Genomic DNA, 27796 nt, shown 5'->3' with positions numbered 1-27796 from the left:
AAAGGCAACAGTGTTACCTTATCTCAGTGAAATGTTTGGACATTATCAAAATAAAATGAATCAATATTATCAAAATAAAACATTTTTATGTTTCCAAATCCAAAATTTTCAGAATCTTTGTTCCATGGGAAATTTAATATTTAATACCAATTTGGAAAAAAAATGTTTTGAAATTTCAGAATTTCCCATATAATGGGAATTCCAGTCTCTAACTGGCTCCATTAAACTTTAAATATATATATTGTCCATGTTCTCCTCCAGGTTTTGTTGGATTTTCTCTAGATACAACCCATGGCAAATGCAGATTTGGGAAATCAAACATCCATCACAGAATTCATCCTCCTGGGATTTGGGAACCTCCAGGAACTGCACTTTCTTCTCTTACTGCTGTTTCTAGTGATCTACATTGCGACCATGGGGGGGAACATCCTCATTGTTGTGTTAGTTGTGGCTGATCAGCACCTTCACACACCCATGTACTTCTTCCTGGGGAACTTGTCCTGCTTGGAGACCTGCTACACCTCCACTATCCTGCCCAGGGTGCTGGCCAGTCTCCTGACTGGAGACAGAACCATTTCTGTTAGTGGTTGCATCACACAATTTTATTTCTTTGGTTCTCTGGCAGCTACAGAAAGCTATCTCCTTGCCATAATGTCTTATGACCGGTATTTAGCAATTTGTAACCCCCTGCATTATGCAGCCCTTATGAACAGCAAATTTTGCCTTCAGCTAATGGCTAGTTCTTGGATAAGTGCTTTCTTGGCCAATTGCTTAGTGATATTTTTGGCATCACAATTAACTTTTTGCCACTCCAATGAAATTCCCCATTTCTTTTGTGACTTCTCCCCAATTGTAAAACTCTCCTGCAGTGACACCACCCTCATTGAACTTCTGACTTTCATCATGGCCTTTATATTCACAGTGACACCATTTCTGTTAACCCTGTCATCCTACGTTTGCATCATCACCACCATCCTGAAAATCCCATCCACCAAGGGGAGGCAAAAGGCATTTTCCACCTGCTCCTCTCACCTCATTGTGGTGACCATTTTCTATGGAACCATCATGATTGTCTACATGCTCCCAGACACCAATACACTGTGAGACCTGAACAAAGTGTTCTCTGTCTTCTACACAGTCCTGACTCCTCTGGTCAACCCCCTCATCTACAGTCTGAGAAACAAAGAAGTACACAAAGCCCTGAGGAGAAAGACTGCCAATAAACGGAGAGCTTTTTGCGAGAGCTAAGATGATCTGATCTCATTCCATTAGGTTCAACTGAAATAGGGGTAAATTGACATGCTTGAATGAGTGAGAGCAGCACATTCTGGGTAGCCTGACGCTGGCAACTGGAATTCCACTAGGGAGAGTGATGGCACACTGAGGTTACTGACAGCTACAGAGGAAGAGTCCAGTGGCTGAGGTGCTACCCTGCATTTGGTTCTTTGCTTTCCTCAAAGCCCTTGTGATCGTGAATTTAGTCTCTCTGAGCCAGATTTTTTAAAGGATTTAGGTGCATAAAGATGCAGCAGGGTGCCTATGGCTAGAGTAGCATGCTACTGCTTAAAAATAAGAGGAGGCCATTAGAAGTTTAAGTTTAAAAGTTAAGAAACAGACAGTCTACATGTAATCAGCCATCAATAATAACAATAATAAATGGTACATTTCTTCTATAAATAAACTGGGCACCACAAGTATCAATGGTAATGATAATAATTACACTTAGGGACAAATTTTTAAAGGAATTTAGGCACCTAGTAGGGTTTTTAAAAGCACGTAACACCCATTGAAATAGATGAGGTTTAAAGTTGAAGCTAGACAATTTCAGCCTGAAAATAACATGCACATTTTTAACTGTGAGCTCATCAGATAGAATGTGATGGGAGCCAGATCAGAACGTTAGGTAGATTGGCCACACACACTCCACTCTAGGACTGATACTTGGTTTGTGGTAAAGATTAGGGGTGCCAGTTATTAAAATGTTTTTGTTGTTGTTGTGATGGGTGTGAGCGCTTGAAAACTTTCACTGAGACCTCCGGGCAGAGGAGTGACCTCTGATATGTTGTACTGAAATTGTACTTAATTATTCTTAGGCTAGAAAGCATTGATTTTTATCAGTAAAGGTCAGTAAATGCTGATTTCACTGCACACAAACAATCCAACAAAGATATTTCCATCCATAAAAATTGAAATTTAGATAGGCAAAGAAAGAAAAATGCTTCTTGAGAATTTATTACAGTTTGATGTAAAGCTATTTACTTTATATATTTTGACATGTGATATTGACCATTTGTGTTTTAATGGTTATAAAGCATTACAATTGTTGAATCTGACCATCAACTATGATTAAATAACTATTGTCTGACCCCCATAGTCTTAACCCTGAATACTTTCCCCCACCATGAAAATTTAAATAGCTAAAAATAAAAATAAACATGAATGTTACCTACTGAAATTATAAAAACAATTCAAATAAAATTCTATCAAGCCTACCTATTCTTTACATTTTTGTACAGATGGGCTTGTTGCATAAAATTAGAATTTAAAAATAAAATTAGCACATTCTAGTTCTGATTATTCCCAAGAGTCAACTGAGAATGGAGCCCCTTTGTCCCAGGATTGTACAAACATAGGGGGATAAAAATCTCTGCACCAAAAAGCTTGAAATCTAAGTAGACTATGGGTAATGAAGTGGCTAGATAACAGGGCTTGTATCTGTGCTCTGCTATAGACCCCCGTGCCATCTTGCATAAGTCACTGAAGGGCCAGATTTTTAAGGTATTTAGGCACCTAGTGGGATGTTCAAAAGCATCGAGGTGCCTAAAGCTCAACTGATGTTTTTGAAAAATCCATTTATGTTCCTAAATCGCTGTAAAAATCTGGCCGTAGGACTCTAAAAAATGTCAGTTCTACTCTTCCCCTCAAAGTGAACAGCTGAGCTCAGAGTCCCTCATTTTCATTTTATCCAAAAATAAATTGGCTGGTGGGGCGGCAGGGTTTGCAAATGTCATGTTAGTTCCCTGTTTAAACACTTCCCCATTGTTAAATAATTAACTACCCACTGGACCAGGGATTCCCAGGTGAATGCTGGAGGCATCAGGCTACTGAGTCTCTCTGGCCCAGTGACTATTCAAGTGCTCTCTCTTCATGCAGTGCAAAGAGATCTTACACTGGTCAGAGAAAGCCCTGGAGAATTATTCCAGGAATCTCCAGCCAGGGCAATGCCAATAGTGGTAGCCTTCTCCACCTGCCATCACCATCTTTCAATTAGTTGCCCAGCCTCATATACTCTGTAATATGAGACTACTCCTTCATGTCACCAACTAGTTCAGTGGGTGATATTCCTCTCTAGCAGCTTATCCATGGGGATATGTCATAACTATAAAGGGAAGGGTAACAGCTCTCCTGTGTGCAGTACTATAAAAACCCTCCTGGCCAGAGACTCCAAAATCCTTTTACCCTGTAAAGGGTTAAGAAGCTTGGGTAACCTGGCTGACACCTGACCCAAAGGACCAATAAGGGGACAAGATACTTTCAAATCTTGGTGGGGGGAAGGCTTTTGTTTGTGCTCTTTGTTTGATAAGTTGTTTGCTCTTGGGACTGAGAGGGACCAGACATCGATCCAGGTTCTCCACATCTTTCTAAACAAGTATCTCATATTTCAAACTTGTAAGTAAACAGCCAGGCAAGGCGTGTTAGTTTTTACTTTGTTTTCTCAACTTGTAAATGTACCTTTTACTAGAGTGTTTATCTCTGTTTGCTGTACTTTGAACCTGAGGCTAGAGGGGAATCCTCTGAGCTCTTTAAGTTTGATTACCCTGTAAAGTTATTTTCCATACTGATTTTACAGAGATGATTTTTACCTTTTTTTTAATTAAAAGCCTTCTTTTTAAGAACCTGATTGATTTTTCCTTGTTTTAAGATCCAAGGGGTTTGGATCTATATTCACCAGGGAATTGGTGAAGAGTCTCTCAAGGCTTCCCAGGAAAGGGAATCCACTTGGGAATGGTGGCAGCGGACCAGATCTAAGCTGGTAGTTAAGTTTAGCAGTTTTCATGCAGGCCCCCACATTTGTACCCTAAAGTTCAGAGTGGGGAAGCAGCCTTGACATGGTGGCATAGCGGAGGGAATCATTTTAAACCCAAAAGTCAGTAAGATTTTTTTTTCCTTCTAGCTGCTTGGAAAGCAGAGCTGAAGGTAGATGCATATCGTATCTCTCCTTGCCTGAAGTCAGAGGTGTTAAGTTTTTTTAACAAGGGTCTTTGTTAAGAGAAGGGTTCAATTAATGAGCAAACAACTGGTAAAAGGAATTTACAAGCTGAATTGTTTTTTTTCTTTTTACACCCTCGGGAGTAGCTAGTTAGAAAGTCTCTGTTAACTCAGCAGCAGCCTGAGCTGAATGCATCCCAGTTTCAGTCAACTGCAGAGGGCTGTGACCCAGCAAAAGAAAACAGGAAAATGACTACAAAAGAAGAGAAAGCCAAAGAGGAGGCCCACAAGAGAGCTATGTAGCTGGAGAAAGCCAAAGAGGAGGCCCACAAAAGAGCTATGGATCTGAAAGAAAAAGAGATGGAGGAGATAGAAAAAGAAAGGAAGCATGAACTGGAAGTAACAAAGGCTAGGCCAGATACAACAGCCAATCGTAACAATGGGGAAATGGGATCCTGGGAGGAAGCACAAGCAGGAGAGCGCAAGAGGAGAGGACTCCTGTCTGTTGCTGAGAAAGAGGGACGATCGAGGAGTTATCTTAAGTGCCTATACACAAATGCAAGAAGCCTGGGAAACAAGCAGGGAGAACTGGAAGTCCTGGCACAGTCAGGGAATTATGATGTGATTGGAATAACAGAGACTTGGTGGGATAACTCACACAACTGGAGTACTGTCATGGATGGATATAAACTGTTCAGGAAGGATAGGCAGGGCAGAAAAGGTGGGGGAGTTGCGTTGTATGTAAGAGAGGAGTATGACTGCTCAGAGCTCCGGTATGAAACTGCAGAAAAACCTGAGAGTCTCTGGATAAAGTTGAGAAGTGGGAGCAACAAGGGTGATGTCGTGGTTGGAGTCTGCTATAGACCACCAGACCAGGGGGATGAGGTGGATGAGGCTTTCTTCTGGCATCTAGCAGAAGTTGCTAGATCGCAGGCCCTGGTTCTCATGGGAGACTTTAATCACCCTGATATCTGCTGGGAGAGCAATACAGCGGTGCACAGGCAATCCAGGAAATTTTTGGAAAGTGTAGGGGACAATTTCCTGGTGCAAGTGCTGGAGGAACCAACTAGGGGCAAAGCTTTTCTTGACCTGCTGCTCACAAACAGGGAAGAACTAGTAGGGGAAGCAAAAGTGGATGGGAACCTGGGAGGCAGTGACCATGAGATGGTCGAGTTCAGGATCCTGACAAAAGGAAGAAAGGAGAGCAGCAGAATACGGACCCTGGATTTCAGAAAAGCAGACTTTGACTCCCTCAGGGAACAGATGGGCAGGATCCCCTAGGAGAATAACATGAAGGGCAAAGGGGTCCAGGAGAGCTGGCTGTATTTTAAAGAATCCTTATTGAGGTTGCAGGAACAAATCATCCCGATGTGTAGAAAGAATAGTAAATATGGAAGGCGACCAGCTTGGCTAAACAGTGAAATCCTTGCTGATCTTAAATGCAAAAAAGAAGCTTACAAGAAGTGGAAGATTGGACAAATGACCAGGGAGGAGTATAAAAATATTGCTCAGGCGTGCAGGAGTGAAATCAGGAAGGCCAAATCACACTTGGAGTTGCAGTTAGCAAGAGATGTTAAGAGTAACAAGAAGGGTTTCTTCAGGTATGTTAACAACAAGAAGAAAATCAAGGAAAGTGTGGGCCCCTTACTGAATAAGGGAGGCAACCTAGTGACCGAGGATGTGGAAAAAGCTAATGTACTCAATGATTTTTTTGCCTCTGTCTTCACACACAAGGTCAGCTCCCAGATTGCTGTACTGGGCAGTACAGCATGGGGAGAAGGTGACCAACCCTCTGTGGAGAAAGAAGTGGTTCGGGACTATTTAGAAAAACTGGACGTGCACAAGTGCACAAGGCCGGATGCGCTGCATCCGAGGGTGCTAAAGGAGTTGGCAGGTGAGATTGCAGAGCCAATGGCCATTATTTTTGAAAACTCATGGCGATTGGAGCAGGTCCCAGATGACTGGAAAAAGGCTAATGTAGTGCCCATCTTTAAAAAAGGGAAGAAGGAGGATCCGGGGAACTACAGGCCAGTCAGCCTCACCTCAGTCCATGAAAAAATCATGGAGCAGGTCCTCAAGGAATCAATTATGAAACATTTAGAGGAGAGGAAAGTGATCAGGAACAGTCAGCATGGATTCATGAAGGGGAAGTCGTGCCCGACTAACCTAATTGCCTTCTATGATGAGATAACTGGCTCTGTAGATGAGGGGAAAGCAGTGGATGTGTTATTCCTTGACTTTAGCAAAGCTTTTGATACAGTCTCCCACAGTATTCTTGCCGCCAAGTTAAAGAAGTATGGGCTGGATGAATGGATTGTAAGGTGGATAGAAAGCTGGCTAGATCGTCGGGCTCAATGGGTAGTGATCAATGGCTCCATGTCTAGTTGGCAGCCGGTTTCAAGCGGAGTGCCCCAAGGGTTGGTCCTGGGGCCGGTTTTGTTTAATATCTTTATTAATGATCTGGAGGATGGTGTGGACTGCAGTCTCAGCAAGTTTGCAGATGACACTAAACTAGGAGGCGTGGTAGATACACTAGAGGGTAGGGATCGGATACAGAGGGACCTAGACAAATTAGAGGATTGGGCCGAAAAAAACCTGATGAGGTTCAACAAGGACAAGTGCAGAGTCCTGCACTTAGGACAGAAGAATCCCATGCACTGCTACAGACTAGGGACTGAATGGCTAGGTAGCAGTTCTGCAGAAAAGGACCTAGGGGTCACAGTGGATGAGAAGCTGGATATGAGTCAACAGTGTGGTCTTGTTGCCAAGAAGGCTAATGGCATTTTGGGCTGTATAAGTAGGGGCATTGCCAGCAGATCGAGGAACGTGATCGTTCCCCTTTATTCGACATTGGTGAGGCCTCATCTGGAATACTGTGTCCAGTTTTGGGCCCCACACTACAAGAAGGATGTGGAAAAATTGGAAAGAGTCCAGCGGAGGGCAACAAAAATGATTAGGGGTCTGGAGCACATGACTTATGATGAGAGGCTGAGGGAACTGGGATTGTTTAGTCTCCAGAAGAGAAGAATGAGGGGGGATTTGATAGCAGCCTTCAACTACCTGAAGGGGGGTTCCAAAGAGGATGGAGCTCGGCTGTTCTCAGTGGTGGCAGATGACAGAACAAGGAGCAATGGTCTCAAGTTGCAGTGGGGGAGGTCCAGGTTGGATATCAGGAAAAACTATTTCACTAGGAGGGTGGTGAAACACTGGAATGCGTTACCTAGGGAGGTGGTGGAGTCTCCTTCCTTGGAGGTTTTTAAGGCCCGGCTTGACAAAGCCCTGGCTGGGATGATTTAGCTGGGAATTGGTCCTGCTTTGAGCATGGGGTTGGACTAGATGACCTCTTGAGGTCCCTTCCAACTCTGATATTCTATGATTCTATTCTATGATTCTATGATTAACCCCTCTCCAGGTACCATTTCCCATCCCAAAAAATTCCCCACCTACAAGGCAGGCGATGATACTGAGGCCTTCTTAGAAAATTTTGAAAGGGCTTCCCTTGGATACAGCATCACTACAGACCAGTACATGGTAGAGCTGAGGACCCTTACCAGAGGTGGCGGCTGAAATGCCTAAGGAACACATGAACAGTTATGAACTTTTTAAAAACAAGGCCAGACTCAGAATGGGGCTAACACCCGAGCATGCCTGTCGGCGGTTCACAGCCCTAAGGTGGAAACCAGACGTGTCATTTAACCGGCATGCCTACCACATAGACAAAAATTGTGATGCCTGGGTATCAGGAGCAAATGTTAAATCTCTGGAAGATCTGGTTTCCCTAGTAAAAATGGAGCAGTCTTTAGAGGGTGTTCCTGAGGAAATAGAAAGGTACATCACAGATAGGAAGCCCAAAACTGTAACTGAGGTGGGGGAGATTGGAGCCAAATGGGTGGAGGTGGCAGAAAAGGAAAAAACTAGTAGCAGTTGGAGCGAATATCAGAAGGGGCAACCGGAAACCAAACCTTACCACCGGGGACAACCCAAGGCCCCACCCACATCCCAAGGGAAACCCCAGACGCCTTCTCACCCCACCACACCAATCTCCACCAACCAACATCGCCCCGGTGATACCTTAGTAGGGCGATGTTTTAAATGTAATGAACTGGGACATATAAAGGCTCACTGCCCCAAGAACCCCAACCGATTACAGTTCATTACTCCACAATCACACCAAAGATCCCCAGACCCAGATGCCTCTCTCGTACCCTCGGAGCGAAGGGAAATCTTGAGAGTGGGTGGAAAGAAGGTTAATCGCATGGAGGGACACTGGGGCACAAGTGTCAACTATCCACCAATCCCTAGTGGACCCCAAACTCATCAACCCGAATGCTCAAGTGACAATTCAACCCTTCGTGTCACAGTCTGTAACCTTGCCTACAGCCAAGTTGCATGTCCAGTACAAGGGCTGGTTAGGAATGTGGACTTTTGCAGTCTATGACAATTATCCCATCCCCATGCTGCTGGGGGAAGACTTGGCCAACCATGTGAAGCTAACCAAGAGGGTGGGAATAGTAACCCACAGCCAGGCTAAGCAAGCTTTCACCCCCATCCCTGTTCCTGAGCCGTCCACCAGGGCCCCGTCTTTGTTACCAGAGACCTAGACAAAGGTGGTGGAACCGGATCCCCTGCCAACGACTGCAACAGCCATAGTGGATCCAATCCCAGGGACCCAGCCAAAGCCAATCCCAGAACCGGAACTGGCAACACAACCAGCACCAGAACCATTGCCAGCTCTGAGTCCAGCGCTTGCAAACCCATCTACAACTCCAGTGCCAGAGGGCACCAGTGAGCCTGAACTGGCGTAAGCAGCAGATAACCCTACCCAAGAGGCTCAGCCAGAGCCTGAAATACCACATAGTGCACCAGCGGACAGCGGTTCACAGTCAATGGAAACAGCCCCAGCACCTGCATCGCTTCCAGAGGGACCAAGCTCAAGTCCACAGTCCAAGGAGGAACTGATGTCTCCAGCATCAAGGGAACAGTTCCAGGCCGAGCAGGAAGTAGATGACAGCCTTCAGAAAGCTTGGGCGGCGGCACAGAACACCCCACCAACTCTCAGCTCTTCTAACCGATCCCGGTTTATTGTAGAACAAGGACTTTTATACAAGGAGACTCTTTCTGGTGGGGACCAGGAAGATTGGCATCCTCAAAGACAGTTGGTAGTTCCCACTAAGTATCGGGTGAAGCTCTTGATCTTAGCCCATGATCATCCCAGTGGCCATTCTGGGGTGAACAGAACCAAAGACCGGTTGGGGAAGTCCTTCCACTGGGAGGGAATGGGCAAGGATGTTGCTAATTATGTCTGGTCTTGTGAGGTGTGCCAACGAGTGGGAAAGCCCCAAGACCAGGTTAAAGCCCCTCTCCAGCTACTACACATAATTGAAGCACCATTTCAGCGCGTAGCTGTGGATATTCTGGGTCCTTTCCCAATGAAGACACCCACAGGAAAGCAGTACGTACTGACTTTCATGGATTTTGCTACCCGATGCCCAGAAGCAGTACCCTTAAGCAACACCTGGGCTAAAAGTGTGTGCCAGGCATTAGAAGACATTTTTGCCAGGGTAGGTTGGCCCTCCGACATCCTTACAGATTCGGGAACTAATTTCCTGGCAGGGACCATGAAAAACCTGTGGGAAGCTCATGGGGGGAATCACTTGGTTGCCACTCCTTATCACCATCAAACCAATGGTCTGGTGAAGAGGTTTAATGGAACTTTGGGGGCCATGATACCTAAATTAGTAAATGAACACTCCAATGATTGGGACCTAATGTTGCAGCAGTTGCTTTTTGCCTACAGGGCTGTACCACATCCCAGTTTAGGGTTTTAACCATTTGAACTTGTGTATGGCCGCGAGATTAACGGGCCATTACATTTGGTGAAGCAGCAATGGGAGGGGATTACGCCTTCTCCAGGAACTAACATTCTAGACTTGGTAAGCAACCTTCAAAACACCCTCCGACACTCTTTAGCCCTTGCTAAAGAAAACCTAAAGGATGCTCAGGAAGAGCAAATGGCCTGGTATGATAAACATTCCAGAGAACAGTCCTTCAAAGTAGGAGACCAAGTCATGGTCTTAAAGGCGCTCCAGTCCCATAAAATGGAAGCGTCGTGGGAAGACCATTCACGGTCCAGGAACGTCTAGGAGCTGTTAACTATCTCATAGCCTCCCCCACCTCCAACATAAAGACTAAGGTATACCATGTTAATTCTCTTAAGCCCTTTTATTCCAGAGAATTAAACTTTTGCCAGTTTACAGCGCAGGAAAGAGATGACACGGAGTGGCCTGAACTTTTCTACTACAAAGGAAAAAAGAATGGTGGCGTGGAAGAGGTGAACCTCTTCACGACCCTTGGACGTCTGCAGCGACAACAGATCAAAGAGCTGTGCACAAGCTTTGCACCAATTTTCTCAGCCACTCCAGGGCAGACCGAACGGGCATACCACTCCATTGACACAGGTAATGCTCACCCAATTAGAACACCACCCTACCGGGAGTCACCTCATGCCCAAACTGCTATACAAAGGGAGATCCAGGACATGCTACAGATGGGTATAATCCGTCCCTCTAAGAGTCCATGGGCATCTCCAGTGGTTCTAGTTCCCAAACCAGATGGGGAAATACACTTTTGCGTGGACTACCATAAGCTAAATGCTGTAACTCGTCCTGACAACTATCCAATGCCACGCACAGATGAGCTATTGGAGAAATTGGGACATGCCCAATTCATCTCTACTTTAGACTTAACCAAGGGGTACTGGCAAGTACCACTAGATGAACCTGCTAAGGAAAGCAACAGAGGGTCCTGTGGCACCTTTGAGACTAACAGAAGTATTGGGAGCATAAGCTTTCGTGGGTAAGAACCTCACTTCTTCAGATGCAAGTGAAGAAGTGAGGTTCTTACCCACGAAAGCTTATGCTCCCAATACTTCTGTTAGTCTCAAAGGTGCCACAGGACCCTCTGTTGCTTTCCTTAGCAGGTTCATCTAGTGGTACTTGCCAGTACCCCTTGGTTAAGTCTAAAGTAGAGATGAATTGGGCATGTCCCAATTTCTCCAATAGCTCATCTGTGCGTGGCATTGGATAGTTGTCAGGACGAGTTACAGCATTTAGCTTACGGTAGTCCACGCAAAAGCGTATTTCCCCATCTNGGACATGCCCAATTCATCTCTACTTTAGACTTAACCAAGGGGTACTGGCAAGTACCACTAGATGAACCCGCTAAGGAAAGGTCAGCCTTCGTCACCCAGGCAGGGGTGTATGAATTCAATGTACTCCCTTTCGGGTTGCGAAATGCACCCGCCATCTTCCAAAGACTTGTAGATGGTCTCCTAGCGGGATTGGGAGAATATGCAGTTGCCTACCTCAATGAAGTGGCCATTGTTTTCTGATTCATGGACAGAACATCTGGAGCACCTGGAAAAAAGCCTTCGAGTGCATCTGGCAGGCAGGACTAACTGTTAAGACTAAAAAGTGTCAAATAGTCCAAAACAGAGTGACTTACCTGGGGCACCAGGTGGGTCAAGGAACTGTAAATCCCCTACAGGCCAAAGTGGATGCTATCCAAAAGTGGCTGGTTCCAAAGTCTAAGAAACAGGTCCAATCCTTCTTAGGCTTGGCTGGATATTATAGGCGATTTGTACCACACTACAGCCAAATCGCCGCCCCTCTGACAGACCTAACCAGAAAGAAACAGCCAAATGCAGTTCGGTGGACTGATGAGTGTCGAAAGGCCTTTAAGCAGCTTAAGGCAACACTCATGTCTGACCCTGTGCTAAGGGCCGCAGACTTTGACAAACCGTTCCTAGTAACCACAGATTCGTCCGAGCGAGGCGTGGGAGCAGTTTTAATGCAGGAAGGACCGGATCAAGAATTCCATCCTGTCGTCTTTCTCAGCAAGAAACTGTCTGAGAGGGAAAGCCACTGGTCAATCAGCGAAAAGGAATGCTACGCCATTGTGTACGCACTGGAAAAGCTACGCCCATATGTTTGGGGATGGCGTTTCCAACTAAAAACAGACCATGCTGCACTAGAGTGGCTTCATACTGCCAAGGGGAATAACAAAAATCTTCTTCGGTGGAGTTTAGCTCTCCAAGATTTTGATTTTGAAATACAACACATTTCAGTAGCTTCTAACAAAGTGGCTGATTCACTCTCCCGGGAAAGTTTCCCAGAGTCAACTGGTTAAAAGTTGTTCTTGGAATGGAACATATTGTTAGTTTTTATATAATCAGTAGTATGTCTAAAGGTACATGTGTCTTTTTAACTCTGTTTTCTCCTAGAGCTCCAGGAAGAAATCACAGCCAGAGTGGTACTGGACGTCCAGCACTATCTGTGATTGGGAGGCGTGTCATAACTATAAAGGGAAAGGTAGCAGCTCTCCTGTGTACAGTACTATAAAATCCCTCCTTGCCAGAGATTCCAAAATCCTTTTACCTGTAAAGGGTTAAGAAGCTCAGGTAACCTGGCTGACACCTGACCCAAAGGACCAATAAGGGGATAAGGTACTTTGAAATCTTGGGGGGGGGGAAGGCTTTTGTTTGTGTTCTTTGTTTGGGAAGTTGTTCGCTCTTGGGACTGAGAGGGACCAGACATCAATCCAGGTTCTCCACATCTTTCTAAAGAAGTCTCTCATATTTCAAACTTGTAAGTAAACAGCCAGGCAAGGCGTGTTAGTTTTTACTTTGTTTTCTCAACTTGTAAATGTACCTTTTACTAGAGTGTTTATCTCTGTTTGCTGTACTTTGAACCTGAGGCTAGAGGGGAGTCCTCTGAGCTCTTTAAGTTTGATTACCCTGTAAAGTTATTTTCCATACTGATTTTACAGAGATGATTTTTACCTTTTTTCTTTAATTAAAAGCCTTCTTTTTAAGAACCTGATTGATTTCTCCTTGTTTTAAGATCCCAGGGGTTTGGATCTTGATCCACCAGGACTTGGTGGGAGGAAGGAGGGGAATGGTTAATTTCTCCTTGTTTTAAGATCCAAGGGGTTTGGATCTGTATTCACCAGGGAATTGGTGAAAGGTTTCTCAAGGCTTCCCAGGGAAGGGAATCCACTTGGGAATGGTGGCAGCGGACCAGATCTAAGCTGGTAGTTAAGCTTAGCAGTTTTCATGCAGGCCCCCACATTTGTACCCTAAAGTTCAGAGTGGGGAAGCAGCCTTGACAGGATAACAACCTACTGCTAAGGTAACGAATTCCATCATTGCTCCTTTCAACACAAGTAGTCAGGGTGTTTTTGCCAGAAGAGTGGAGCAGGTATTGACTGACCCCAGCTAATCTGGGACTAGCAGGGGAAAAAATGTTCACGAACCTCGGGGCATGCTTTGTAGGGCATCTCTAAGGGTTAAAAAAAGTGCTAAACCCTTCAGTTAGTTCAGCCAGACCTGGAGGGAGACAGCGATACTAGAAGGCAGACAAAGTTCTCTGCCCTGAGGGCTGAGGCTTATAGTCCTGCTTTTCTTATTTCTGCAAGAAGGTAACCCCAAGGAGAAGGATACCAGACTATTAAAAAACTGGGCCCTTGCTGCTTGTTCAGCTAATCTGATGATATAAACAGCAAATCAGCAGTGTAAGTTTGAAATGCATAGGACCTATGGCCTGTGCACCTTTTGGTACTTCAGAACTCTGAATGTCTGATACTATTGTTTTTGTTTGCATCGTAAATACTGTGTTACTGTAATGACAAGATTACATTTAGATTTATGAGGAGTTTTAGTTAACCCTCAGATTGTTTTGTTTTAAACTAAAATATTTGTTTTTTTCTGAGACTATTTACTGCATTATGAAGTCTTTATTGTCAAGCTTGCCCCTAAAAACCTCTAAGGATGGCGATTCCACCACCTCTCTAGGTAACCCATACCAGCGCTTCACCACCCTCTTAGTGAAATAGTTTTTCCTAATATCCAACCTAGACCTCCCCACTGCAACTTGAGACCATTGTTTCTTGTTCTGTCATCTGCCACCACTGAGAACAGCCGAGATCCATCCTCTTTGAAACCCCCTTTCAGGTAGTTGAAGGCTGCTATCAAATCCAGTGGTATAGCCAGGTTCTAACATCAGGGGGAGCGAACACATAAAAAAAAAGGTGAAACCCGACATATCAAATTACTAATTACATACTTTTAAATTTGTTATACATACTTATTTTGTACTTAAAATAAAAACACAAGAATTATATTATTTTACAAGTACATGAGCCCACTTGATAAGTTTTATTGTTCTTGGGTCTGACTTCCATCCCCTCTCCAACTGTTGCAGCTGTCTGGAGGTGCTTGCCTTTCACGACTTCCTCATTCATTCAACAGGGCATTAAGGGGTTGATTAAGGGGTGGGGGAAAATCTTAGTCTATTCTTAGCAATGAGACATTTTTCTTCTATCTTATTCTATCCTTAGGGGCTATAACATTATACCAAGGGCAATGCAAAGTTTCTACATGAGGCTTTGATACAAAGTTTTCATATACCAAGGCTCATCAGTACAAGGTTTCTATATTAGGCTTCGATACAAAGAGTATGTCTATACTTACCTCCGGGTCCGGCGGTAAGCAATCGATCTTCTGGGATCGATCCTGGAAGTGCTCACTGTCGACGCCAGTACTCCTCCTCCATGAGAGGAGTACGCGGAGTCAACGGGGGAGCCTGCCTGTGGACCCGCAGTAAGTTCGAACTAAGATACTTCGACTTCAGCTACGTTATTCACGTAGCTGAAGTTGTGTATCTTAGTTCGAAGTGGGGGGTTAGTGTGGACCAGTTAAAAGTTTCATGAAAAGAGGTCACACGTGGGTAGACCCACTACAAGGTTATATGAAGAGGCACAATGTAAATTCTTATGAAAATTATCAGAGATTTATCTTGGGGAATTATGGGGGGGCTGGCTGGATGGCCCTGGTTCTGGCCATCCCTGCCACAGCCATAACCAAGTCCTCTAGTCTAGTCCTTATTCAAAAAAAGGCTGAACTTCATAAAAGCATTGGGATAACAAAACCAGATAATACCAGCTACTTGTGTTTGGCTTTACAGGGGGAACAAATAGCAAAAACTATAATGAAACATTTGGCAGCTGCTCAAAAAGTGCCTGTCAGTTTATGCTAAGGTGACCATATTTCCCTATGCTGAGTACAGGACACCTATTAAAAAGACTCATATTCATGCAAGTTCAATGGCAATCAATCAGAACTGTGCAGTACAAACGTTTAAATCAACGAATGCATTGTGCACCAGGGTCCAGGGAACCTGACTTTAGGGGCTTCAGCAAACCTGGCCAGAGATGTGGCTCAGTTCCCCCTCCCCCCCACAGAACACTTCAGGGCTTAGCTTTGGGGCAGAGAAACTTCCCTGTGCCAGCACTGTGCGGGGCTTTGGCAATGCAGGACTCAGCTCCGCCTGGCCAGTGCCCCAGGCTGGAAGGTCTTGGGTTTTCCTGGGGTGCCGGCCCAGACAGAGGCAGTAGGGGAAGGAAGGAGCCTGCAAGCCAGGCTGTTGGTGAGATGCGCATGCGGCCAGGGGCTGCTTCTCCACACAGCGCTGGGAGTGGGATGCACTCTGCCGGGGGGATATGTAGGAGCAGTGGGGTTGGAGAGGCGAAGGAGCAAAGCAGGGAGAGGACAGTGAGTGGGGAAACACGTAAAGGGTATAGATAACAATTGATCTGGGTGACCAGAGCACTTTAGGCCTGTCATAAACATACAGCTAAGGGTATCATAAAATCCCTCTTTACCCTGTAAGGGGTTAATTCCTCTTTTAGCTGTAAAGGGTTAAGAAGCTCAAGTAACCTAGCTGACACCTGACCAAAGGGACGAATAAGGGGACAAGATACTTTCAAATCTCGGACGGGGGGAAGGTTTTGTCTGTCTGTTCTGTGTGCTTGCTGGAGACAAACCATGAAGGCAAGTACTTACCATCCCGATTTTACAGAGCTGATTCTTAGAAATAAGCTTAGGGGGTCTTCATGTGGGTCCCCACGTCTGTACCCTAGAGTTCAGAGTGGGGAGGGAACCCTGACAAGGCTCTAACTAGAAATGGATCTGGGCAGCGAGAGCACATCAGGAGCTAGCTATAATTTATTCTGGGTGCCTAGAGCACTTCAGGAACATAGGAATATAAGAACCGACATACTGGGTCAGACCAAAGGTTCATCTAGCCCAATATCCTGTCTTCTGACAGTGGCCAATGCCAGGTGCCCCAAAGGGAATGAACAGAACAAGAGGTCATCAAGTAATCCAGAGCTAGATATTGATCCCAGTGGTCAGGGCAACTGAGGACATTGCTAGAGATTGATCGAGGTGGCCTGAGCAATTCAGGGCCTAGCTAGAAACAGATCCAGGTGGGTAGAGTACTTCACAACCTAGCTAGAGATGGATTCAGGTGCTCTGAACACTTCAGGCTCTAAGTAGAGTTTGTTCTCTGTGGCTGGAGGACTTCAGGCCCTAGCTAGAGATAGATGGTGGGACCAGAGCACACCAGGGCCTAGCTAAAGATGGATCCAGGTGGCCAGAGCATAGGGTGACCAGATGAGAGGAAGAAAATATTGGGACACATGGGGGGGTGTCCCGCCGGTGGAGCAAAAAAAAAGGAATGCCACCACCGGCGGAGCAAAAAACAAACAAATCCAGAAGTGCGAAATATTAGGACAAACTGCATCCTGACCAAACATCGGTCGGGAAGCGGGACAAACGCCTCAATATCGTGACAGTCCTGATTTTATTGGGACATCTGGTCACCTTACCAGAGCACGTCAGGGCCTAGCTAGAGATTGGTTCCAATGGCCATAGTACTTCAGGGTTTAGCTAGAGATTGATACGAACTACTAGAGCACTTGAAGCTTGAACAAGAAATTGATTCAGGTTTCTGGAGCTCCTCAAGACCTAGCTAGAGATGGAGCTGGGTGGACAGAGTACTTCGGGCCGTAGGTATAGAATGATCTGTTTGACAGAGCACTTCACCTCAAGACCTAACTAGAGATTGATTCAGGGGGGCAGAGCACTTCAGAACCTAGCTAGTGATTGATATGGCTGGCACTCAATGTTCTAGGAGTCTCTGTGCACCCTGTGAGATTGTTATTCTAATGCTAAAGATGATCTGTCCCCAAAAAATCACACATACCAACCCCCCCCAAAAGAAAACAAAATCTAAAAGTTTCAACCCCCTGTACCAAAGCAGAGTTTTTTCACCCTGACAAGGGAAAAGAACTGGAAACTTCATAAACAACAAGGAGTCTGGTGGCACCTTAAAGACTAACAGATTTAAACCTTCAGTCCTTTTGGTATGATTTCCATCTGTTTGCATTTGGAGAGGAAGATAATGTCTGTCTGTATCTGTGCAAGTTTTTTGTTGAGGTTGATGGATTTCCACTCCATACGGCTAAATTTAGTGCCTTGCATGGTGTCAAGTAAATCTGTTAGTCTTTAAGGTGCCACCAGACTCCTTGTTGTTTTTGTAGATACAGACTAACACGGCTACCCCCTGATACTGGAAACTTCATGACGTCTATGAGGAGCTTCCTTATTGTCATCCATTTTACATGGCAGGAGCTTAGGTACTACATTGAAGGGCAGCTTTATAAGTCCCTGAGGCAACCTTTAAAGATGTCCATATGTAATAGACTAAGAGTCTTGGAGTGTTTGGTCCAGATCAGTGCATTTTGACCGAGGAAGTCTGGGTCAAAGTGCCATATTCCTGGCCATGCCAAGGCTGGGTTACATTTGGGAATTACCTCCCTTCTCTGTTCCTCAGTTTTCTCGGCTGTGAAATGGGGATGATGTCACTTGCTATCCTTTGCGATGTGCTTTGACCTCCATGGCTGGAAAGTGGTATGTAGGCGGTCAATATGACCATTAAAGGGATTGTAACTAATTTCCCATTCACTTGGGCTCTTCACACACATAGAGCACATGGAAAAAAGGGAGATTTCCCTGGGGATTAGGATGCCAATTGCACTTGCTTTGCTGTTACACAGTTTTAACAAGTAACACAACATCGACTCCCCTCTGAAGGGAACCCAGAACATCACAGGCAGCAGTCCTAAGAGAGATCCCAGCAGCAAGGGCCAGGGGACAGCTGCTTTCCCTGATAAATCCTGTAGGAACCCAGAGCAGGAGGCACTAAGGGTTTGTGTGATGCCAGCAGTCAGCCTAGGCAGCAAGAGGCGCCTGTCCCAGCAGTCACAGGCAGGGGTCTTCCCAGGAACTCGGACAGGAAGGCTGACTGACACCAGCCCCAGTCCCTTGCCATGGAAAGCACGCTGCTGGATGCTGAGGATTGAAGGTGCGTGTCACTAGTCTCAGGGCAGATCCTCAGGTCCTTGTTCCTATGCAGCCCTTGCTCTGAGACAGCCTCTTGGACGGTGTCCTCACATGCTGGTAGTTGTGCCGAAGGAAGGACTTCAGAGTTGTTTTTTTTGCTGTTTGCAGCTAGAGCCACGGATGGATCAAAAAGGAGACCCAGCTCTCACCTCTACCCTTACACACCGTGTGTCTGTTGTCCACGCACCATTGTGCTCCCTGGCTGGCTGTCCCCCCCCCCTCTGACAACTCAGTGTTTGCTCAGGGACCTTGCCCCTCAGGTTCTCAGCTGCCTCTCCAGACTTTTCTGGGGGGCAGATTCCAATGCACCTTCCCAGCCCAGTGCTGAGATGCTGAGTGTCTCCTGCTGAGTGTCTCCTCCGTGGGTTTCAGTGGGAGCAGAGAGGCTACTAGCGTTTTTGGGTGGTACTGAGCTCCCCCGAGGAAAGGGTGTATTTTAGAAATTCACTGAATGGATACTAGTATCAGGGGGTAGCAGTGTTAGTCTGTATCCACAAAAACAACAAGGAGTCCGGTGGCACCTTAAAGACTAACAGATTTATTTGGGCATAAACTTTCGTGGGTAAAAAACCCACTTCTTCAGATGCATGGACTGAAAATTACAGATGCAGGCATTATATACTGACATGAAGAGAAGGGTGTTATCTCACAAGTGGAGAACCAGTGTTGACAGGGCCAATTCGATCAGGGTTGATGTAGTCTGGAATGGAGACTGGAATCCTTACAGATTAGAAAGCAGCGACCTGTGTCTGTGTCACAACCTTTGCCGAAGCACTGACTGCTCTACCTTAATTTTTGCAGACGATGGGTATTACAGCAGTTAGGGCACCAGCCTGCAACTTTGAAGACTTGGGGGTCTCCTCTCTGCTCAGCCACAGCTTTTCCAGGAAACCTGGGGTAAGTCACTTTGGATTGTATTTTGAAAGGTATTTAGGCACCTAATGGGATTTTCAGAAGCACCGAGGCTCCTCATGTTATGTCACAGGGTAGTATGAAGATCAACACATTAGAGATTGCGAGGAGCTCGGACACTGCAGGCACAGGAAGACATTCCATTCTTCCCCCATATCTCCCACCCCAGGCCCTGGTACCACTGCAGTGAGAGCACGGCTGGGAGTGCTGAATTATGGCTTTCCTATGGAAGGTGGGATGGGGCACAGACTCTACCTGCAGTTCCACCCAGCGCCCTCCAAGCCATCTAGCAGCTTGGAATTGTTACTAATTGTTTGGTGTTTGCACAGCACCCAGCACAATAAGGACCTGATCCCCTGGCACTGCCACAACACAAACAATCAGTGATTGTCAGTAATTAATAGTTACAATTAATGATTAATAGCCGGTAATTTCTTCTAAGCCGTTTTCATGGGTCTGGATCGGTCACTACTGCTCTATGAGCGAGAGGAAACTGTGTGTGGTTTGATTTGTGTCTTGGGCACATCTGGGGGCAGAGTCACTTTCCCGTCTGTGCTGTTGGTCAGTGTCACTCCCTCATCGCAGGCACTGATATGATGCAACTTCCCTCCTGCCCTTCTCCAGGGCAGCTCGTGGTGTCTGACCCTGGCCCCAATCACAGAATGTGTAGTGGCTACAGTGGGGGAGTAACTCAACATCAGCTCCCAGCACACTGCAATGGGGCGAGGGTTGATGCCATCCTAAGCTGTATAAACAGGGGTGAGGGGGAGAACAGGAACAGGGAGGGGGTTTCACCTCTGGAGAGAGCACAGGTGATACTGATACTGGAATACCGTGTGCAGTGCTGGGGAGTATGTTTTAAAACAGATGTTGAAAGATTGGAGAGGGTGCAGAAAAGAGCCACAAAACCAGTCTGAGGGCTGGAGAAAATATCTTACAGTGAAAGACTTAAAGAGCTTGATCTGTTCAGTTTATCAAGGAGAAGACTGAGAGGTGACTTAATTACTGCCTATCAGTACCTTCATGGGGAGAAAATGCTCGTTAGAAAAGGGCATTTTAATCAAACACAGAAAAGCACAGTTAGAAACAATGGCTGGAAGCTAAAGTCAGACACAATTACATGAGAAATAAGGCACAGGCTTTGTTTTTTTTTTCCCAGAGAGGTGATTATCCTTTGGCACAAACTACCAAGGGAAGTGGTGGATTCTCATCTCTTGATATGTTCAAATCAGGACTGGCTCCCTTTCTGGAAGGTACATCTTAGCCAAACATAAGTTATTGAGCTCAATGCCAGGTAACTGGGAAATTCTATGGTTATTGTTAGCCAGGAGCTCAGAATGGATGATCTAATGACTCATAGACTTTCAGGTCAGAAGGGACCCTCATGATCATCTAGTCTGACCTCCTGCACATTGAAGGCCACAGAACCTCTGTAATAGACCCCAAAACTCTGGCTGAGCTATTGAAGTCCTCAAATCGTGCTTTAAATACTTCAAGTTACACAGAATCCACCATTTATGCTAGCGGTCTGTGTCCCATGCTGCAGAATAAGGCAAAAAACTGGCAGGATCCCTGCCAATCTGACCCAAGGGAAAATTCGCAAATATGGCGACCAGTTAGACCCTGAGCATATGGCCAAGATCCACCAGCCAGACACCTGGGGAACAATTCTTTGCAGTAACTCAGAGTTCTTCCCATCTAGTGTCGCATTTCACTGGCCATTGGAGATAGTTGCTGCTAGCAGTCGTAGATCGGCCACATGCCATTGTAGACAGTCCTATCATACCATCCCCTCCATAAACTTATGAAACTCAGTGTTGAAGCCAGTTAAGCTTTTTGCTCTCTCTGTACCCCTGGGAAGGCTGTGCCAGAATTCATTCAATGATGGTTAGAAACCTTCACCTAATTTTGAGACTAAACTTCATAGAATCATAGAATATCAGGATTGGAAGGAACCTCAGGAGGTCATCTAGTCCAACCTCCTGCTCAAAGCAGGACCAATCCCCAACTAAATCATCCCAGCCAGGGCTTTGTCAAGCCTGACCTTAAAAACCTCTAAGGAAGGAGATTCCACCACCTCCCTAGGTAACCCATTCCAGTGCTTCACCACCCTCCTAGTGAAATAGTTTTTCCTAATATCCAACCTAAACCTCCCCCACTGCAACTTGAGACCATTACTCCTTGTTCTCTCATCTGGTATCACTGAGAACATTTAAATCCATCCTCTTTGGAACCCCCTTTCAAGTAGTTGAAAGCATCTATCAAATCCCCCCTCATTCTTCTCTTTTGCAGACTAAACAATCCCAGTTCCCTCAGCCTCTCCTCATAAGTCATGAGCTCCAGACCCCTAATCATTTTTGTTTCCCTCTGTTGGACTCTTTCCAATTTTTCCACATCCTTCTTGTAGTGTGGGGCCCAAAGCTGGACACAGTACTCCAGATGAGGCCTTGCCATATCGAATAGAGGTGAATGATCATGTTCCTCGATCTGCTGGCAATGCCCCTATTTATACAGCCCAAAATGTTAGCCTTCTTGGCAACAAGGGCACACTCTTGACCCATATTCAGCATCTTGTCCACTGTAACCCCTAGGTCCTTTTCTGCAGAACTGCTGCCTAGCCACTCGGTCCCTAGTTGGACAGTTTATCTCCATTTGTTTTTGTGTCAACATTTGTACTTAAATAACTTCTCTCCCTGCCTGGTATTTATCCCTCTGTTATATTTATAGAGAGCAATCATATCTCCCCCCAGCCTTCTTTGGGCTAGGCTAAACAAGCAAAACTGTTTGAGTCTCCTCTTATAAAATAGGTTTTCCATTCATTTGATCATCCTAGTAGCCTTTCTCTACACCTGTTTCAGTTTGAATTCATCTTTCTTAAGCACGGGAGACCAGAACTGCACACAATACTCCAGATGAGGTCTCACGAGTGCCGTGTATAATGGCACTAACACTTCCCTGTCTCTACTGGAAATACTTCACCTGACGCATCCTAGGACTGTAGTAGCCTTTTTCACAGCCACATCACATTGGTGGCTCATAGTCATCCTGTGATCAACCAATACACCCAGGTCTTTCTCTCCCTCTGTCAGTTCCAACTAATACATCCCCAGCTTATAGCAAAAATTATTGTTGTTAGTCCCTAAATGCATGACCTTGCACTTTGCACTAATAAATTTCATCCCATTTCTATTACTCCAGTTTACAAGGTAATCTCACTCTTCTTGTGTGATATTCCAGTCCTCCTCCATATTGGCAATCCCTCCCAACTTTGTGCCATCCATAAATTGTATTAGCACATTCCTGCTTTTTGTGCCAAGATCAGTAACAAAAATGTTAAATAAAATTGGTCCCAAGACTGATCCCTGAGGAACTTCACTAGTAACCACCCTCCAGCCTAACAGTTCACCTTTCAGTACAACCCGTTGTCTCCCTTTTAACCAGTTCCTTATCAACCTTTCAATTCTCATATTAATCTCCTTCTTCTCCAATTTGACTAATAATTTCCCATGTGGAACTGTATCAAATGCTAAATCTACTGCATTTCCTTTGTCTAAAAAAATCAGTTAGCTTCTCAAAGAAGGAGATCATGTTGGTCTGGTATGATCTACCTTTTGTAAAACCATGTTGTATTTTATCCCAATTGTTGTTCACCTCTATGTCCTTAGCTACTTTCTGTTCAAAATTTGTTCCAAGACCTTGCATACAATTGAGATCAAACTAAGAAGCCAGTAGTTTCCTGGATCACTCCCCCCCCCCCCCCTTTTTAAAAATAGGAACTATATTAGCAATTCTCCAGTCATAGGGTGCGACCCCCCAAGTTTACAGATTCATTAAAAATCCTTGTTATTGGGCTTGCAATTTCATGTGCCAGTTCCTTTAATATTCTTGGGTGGAGGTTATCCGGGCCCCCAGTTTGGCTGAGTTTGGCTTCCACTTTGGTTGTGGTAATTTTTATCTCCCTATCTTCATACCCATTAGCCACCCTGCCATGACCCCTAAGCTCTTCTTTGGATTTAAAGATTGAGGCAAAGTATTTGTTTACGTGTTGGGCCATGCCTAGATTATCTTTGATCTCCACCCCATCCTTAGTGCTTAGTGGTCCCACTTCTTCCCTTATTTTCTTCTTCTTTATATGGCTACAGAACCTTTTACTATTGGCTTTAATTTCCTTTGCAGAGTCCAACTCTGCTTGGCTTTTGGCAGTTCTCACTTTATACCTACATTTTCTGACCTACAAGAGGTAGCCTTCCTCGCTGATTCCTCCTATCTTCCATTCCTTGTTGGCTTTCTGCTTTCTCTTAATCACATGTTTGAGATGCTTCCTCATCCAACTGATCTTCAGCTCTCCCTACAATTTTTTTCCCCTTGCTTAGGATGGGTTCTTCAACTTTGACATAAAGTAACTCCAAGCCTCCTCCACATTCAGATCCTTGAGTTCTTCAGTCTAGTCCCCTTCCCTAACTAATTCCGTTACTTTTTGAAAGTTTCTCCTTTTGAAATCAAGGACGCTAGTTGCAGATCTATTTTTGTTTATCCTCCCATTTAGTATAAACTATGAATTAACTCATGATCATTCAAGCCAAGATTGTCCCCAACAACCAGTTCTTCTATACAGTCCTCATTACTCACTAATCCCAAATCTAAAATGGCATCACCTCTTGTTGGTTAGGCAACTATTTGATGAATAAATCTGTCATTTGTGACAGCCAAGAAAATCTGGGCCCTCCTATTATTAGTAGCACTTGTCCTCCGATCTATATCTGGGAAATTAAAGTTCTTCTCTGAGTACTTGTTCATGTCCATTCCAACCAGGTGTGTGCACGCCAGCTGGAAGATTTTCTCTTAGCAGCGTCCCTAGGGTCAGCCTGGGCACCCCCTGGAGTCACACCTTCATGGTGCCCAATATAGTCCCATGCCGACCCCCTACCCCCGTAGTTCCTTCTTACCGCCAGTGACGGCTAGCTGGAACTTCGCTCGCTCTTGTGGCAAGTGCTTTGGCAGTGACTTCTGTAGTTTCTTGTACATACAATATAAATAGTTCTTTAGTTAGATACAGTTGTAATAGTTTAGTTTTGTTTGGGGGGTCTCCCCCACAACGTTTATCCACCTCTGGGCTATGTAGGGTCTCCAGGGTTTAAGCTTTGTGAGGACTGTGGCAAATTGATGTCCAAGAGTGACCCTCACTTTTCCTGTCTGCGGTGCCTCAGAGAGAGTCACCAGAAAGAAAGGTGCAGGATCTATAAGGGTTTCCGACCCAGAACCCTTAAAGACCAGGAGCAGAGATTTAAAATCCTGCTAATGGAGGCAGTGCTACGACCACACTCTGATTCCAGATTTGCCGAACCTGCGCCGAGTACCTGTTCGTCGGTGCACAATGCTCTGGCGCTGGCGGTGTGTGAACTGGTGCCGATTAAGGACCCTAAGGACCCTCGGCACCATCATGGCTCGGGCCATAAGAAGCCATCCTCAGTGCGGCATCATTCTCAATCCCCAGTGCCGTTAAAGAAGAAGAGGCCGGAGAGGGGTCAGTCCCCCCCGCCGAAGCCTAAAGGGTTGGTGGCGTCCACGAGTGCCTCAGTGCCTTGTCCCTACAGCCCTCCAGGGTCTGATCGATTCCTGCCCCGTCTGGGGTCCAGTTGAGTCCAAACCCCCCACGGTCCCCAGACCACCAAGGCAACCACCTCCAGCTCCCATCGACACCGGAGGCATTTGAGGCGGCCAAGGACCTGATGCCAACCTCTCACAGAGGAGGGACAAGTCACCAGTGACTGCGTGGTCCCACTTCCAATCCAGGGGCAAACAAGCACTGATGGTATGCCGATCTCCATCCCCGTGCACCTCTGCCTGTCATGGCCAGTACACATAGGGGAGCCACACAGATCCCCGGCCTCTCGGCACTGCTCGCCAGCAGTCCAGGGCACAGCTCCTCTGTGGTCCTCCTACTCAGAGACCTCGGAGTCGGAGGTGGACTCCTATCACTCCAGCAGGTCCAGGAGCAGGAGGTCCAGATCGCGCCGGAGTCATCAGCCATCGTGGCCACAGCAGAGGCAGCCATCATCCCAATGGCCTTTTTGGACACCTTGGGCGTACCACCAGAGCCAGGGTCAGGTCCAAGGTCCCGGTTGGCATCGCTGTCTTCGGCATCCTTTGTTCCACTGCCTACCGAAGTGCCAGCCCGACTGTTATAAACAACTGCTCCAGCACCGACCTTTCCATCAACGGCACCGCCGACGGCTGCAGCTCTGACTCCACCGGCATTGACGAGGTCAGCACTGCCGGATCTAGAGGCTCCCACATAGACCGTGGCACGGAGGCTCCCACCTCCAGTGGTCTCAGCACCGTATCCCATCGAATACCACGTGCCGAGAGACCCAAGGGGTACTGAAGGCAGTGAGCAAGGTCCACTGCCAGTTCTCTTCTCATCATCCTCACCAGGTAAAATGGTTGCGGGGGCATTGGTGGCTCCACCTCTGGAGGATAACCAGGTTCTCCAGCAGCTCCTGCACCGGGCTGCCCAAAGTCTGGGCATATAGGCAGAGGAGGTGGTGGAGTCAGACCCAGTTGTGGACATCCTCACACCCTTGGGCCCATCGTGGGTAGCCCAGCCACTGATAAAGTTAGTAATAGATACAACTAAATCTGTGGCAGACCCCTGCTTCTCTGGCCCCTATGGCCAAGAGAGCTGAAACCATCCAATGGGTATTTTGTACCATCCAATGGGTATGAACACTTATATACCCACCCACCCCCCAACCTGTTGGTGGTTGATGAAGCCAATCAGAAGGAATGTCAGGGCTTCCAAGGTTCCATCCCAAAAAATAGGGAGGCAAAGAGATTCGACCTGTTTGGCAGGAAGGTCTATTCGATGGGGGGGGGGGGGCTAAAGCTCCGCATCACAAACCAGCAGGCAATCGTGAGCAGACATGCACACAACACCTGCGCTGCGATGGCCATGTTTGAAGAGCTCCTGCTGCAAGACTTTCACACTCAGTTCTCCAGACTAGTGGAAGAGGGGAAGCTGGTCTCCCAGGCCTTCCTACAGGTGGCTTTGGATGTGGCAGACGCAGCCTCACGCACACTGGCCACGGGGGTGGTAATGAGGCGGGGCTCCTGGTTGCAGGTCTCTGGACTACCCCATGAGGTCCAACAAATGATGCAGGACCTCTCCTTCAAGGACATAACCCTGTTTTCTGAGAAAACGGACAAGAGACTTCATAGTCTGAAGGACTCTAGGCCACTCTAAGATCTCTGGGGTTTCACACACCAGCTACTCAGCATAGGCATTTCAGACCTCAGCATGCCCCGAGGTTCTATCAGGCTCAGAACCACCAGGATGCTCCTCGTAGGAGGAATGGGAGTGGTAGGAGGAGGCAGCAGCCCTCCTTGGGGCAGAACTCCAGTCAGCCCAGGCCTTTGGCCGTTCCCAGACCCCCCTTTTGAAGGTGCAGTCAAGGATAGCTCACCAGTTCAGACTATGGATCCATCCCCTCTTACCTTCTCATCCCATTTATCCCCTTTCTACCGTGCTTGGTCCCGTATCACCTCAGACTGTTGGGTGCTCTGCACGGTAGAGAGGGGATATTCCATCCAATTCTGTGCCCTCCTGCCCCTACACCCCCCTTCAGGGACCCCTCTCATGAGCAACTTCTAATTCAGGAAGTGCAATCCCTCTTCTCGGTAGGGGCAGTGGAAGATGTTCCTCAGGGGCAAAGAGGCAAGGGGTTCTACTCCCGGTATTTCCTCATACCGAAAGCCAAGGGTGGTCTCAGACCCATCCTGGACCTGTGGCAGCTCAACAAGTTCGTAAAGAAACTCAAGTTCCTCAGGGTCTCACTGACCTCCATTATCCCCTCATTGTATACAGGAGACAAGTACACCGCCCTCGACTTGAAGGACACACATTTCCACATAGCAATAATTCCTCCTCTCAGATGTTATCTCAGATTTGTGGTGAACAGCAGCCACTATCCATTTACCGTACTCCCTTTTAGCCTGTCAGCAGCACCTTGTGTTTTCACCAAATGCATGGGAAAACCTGAATCCAGCGCTTGCGTAGTAACACTTACTACGTTACTATGCAAGCGCCGGATTCAGGTTTTCCCATACCTCAACAATTAGGTCTCCTTCTCAACGAGGCCAAATCCACTCTGTCCCCAGTGCAGAGGATAGAGTTTATAGGCACAGTACTGGACTCGACCCAGGCCAGGTCATATCTCCCAAAAACCAGGTTTCAGTCTCTAGGAGACATCATATGGGGCCTCAGACAGTTCCTGACGACTACAGCAAGGAATTGCCTGAAACTGATGGGGCACATGGCTGCATGCACCTAAATAGTACAGCATGCCAGACTCAGACTTCACCCACTTCAGTCAT

General features: G+C 46.4%; 1 pseudogene; it reads left to right on the top strand.

The window, feature by feature from the left end:
- Window positions 1-291: 291 nt before the first annotated feature.
- On the top strand, window positions 292-25808 carry LOC117885416 (annotated as a pseudogene).
- Window positions 25809-27796: the final 1988 nt, after the last annotated feature.

This window comes from Trachemys scripta, chromosome 12, assembly GCF_013100865.1.
Source record: "Trachemys scripta elegans isolate TJP31775 chromosome 12, CAS_Tse_1.0, whole genome shotgun sequence".
Taxonomy (NCBI): domain Eukaryota; kingdom Metazoa; phylum Chordata; order Testudines; family Emydidae; genus Trachemys; species Trachemys scripta.
The sequence above is the reverse complement of the archived record's forward strand: the minus strand, read 5'-3'. Positions and strand labels throughout refer to the sequence as shown.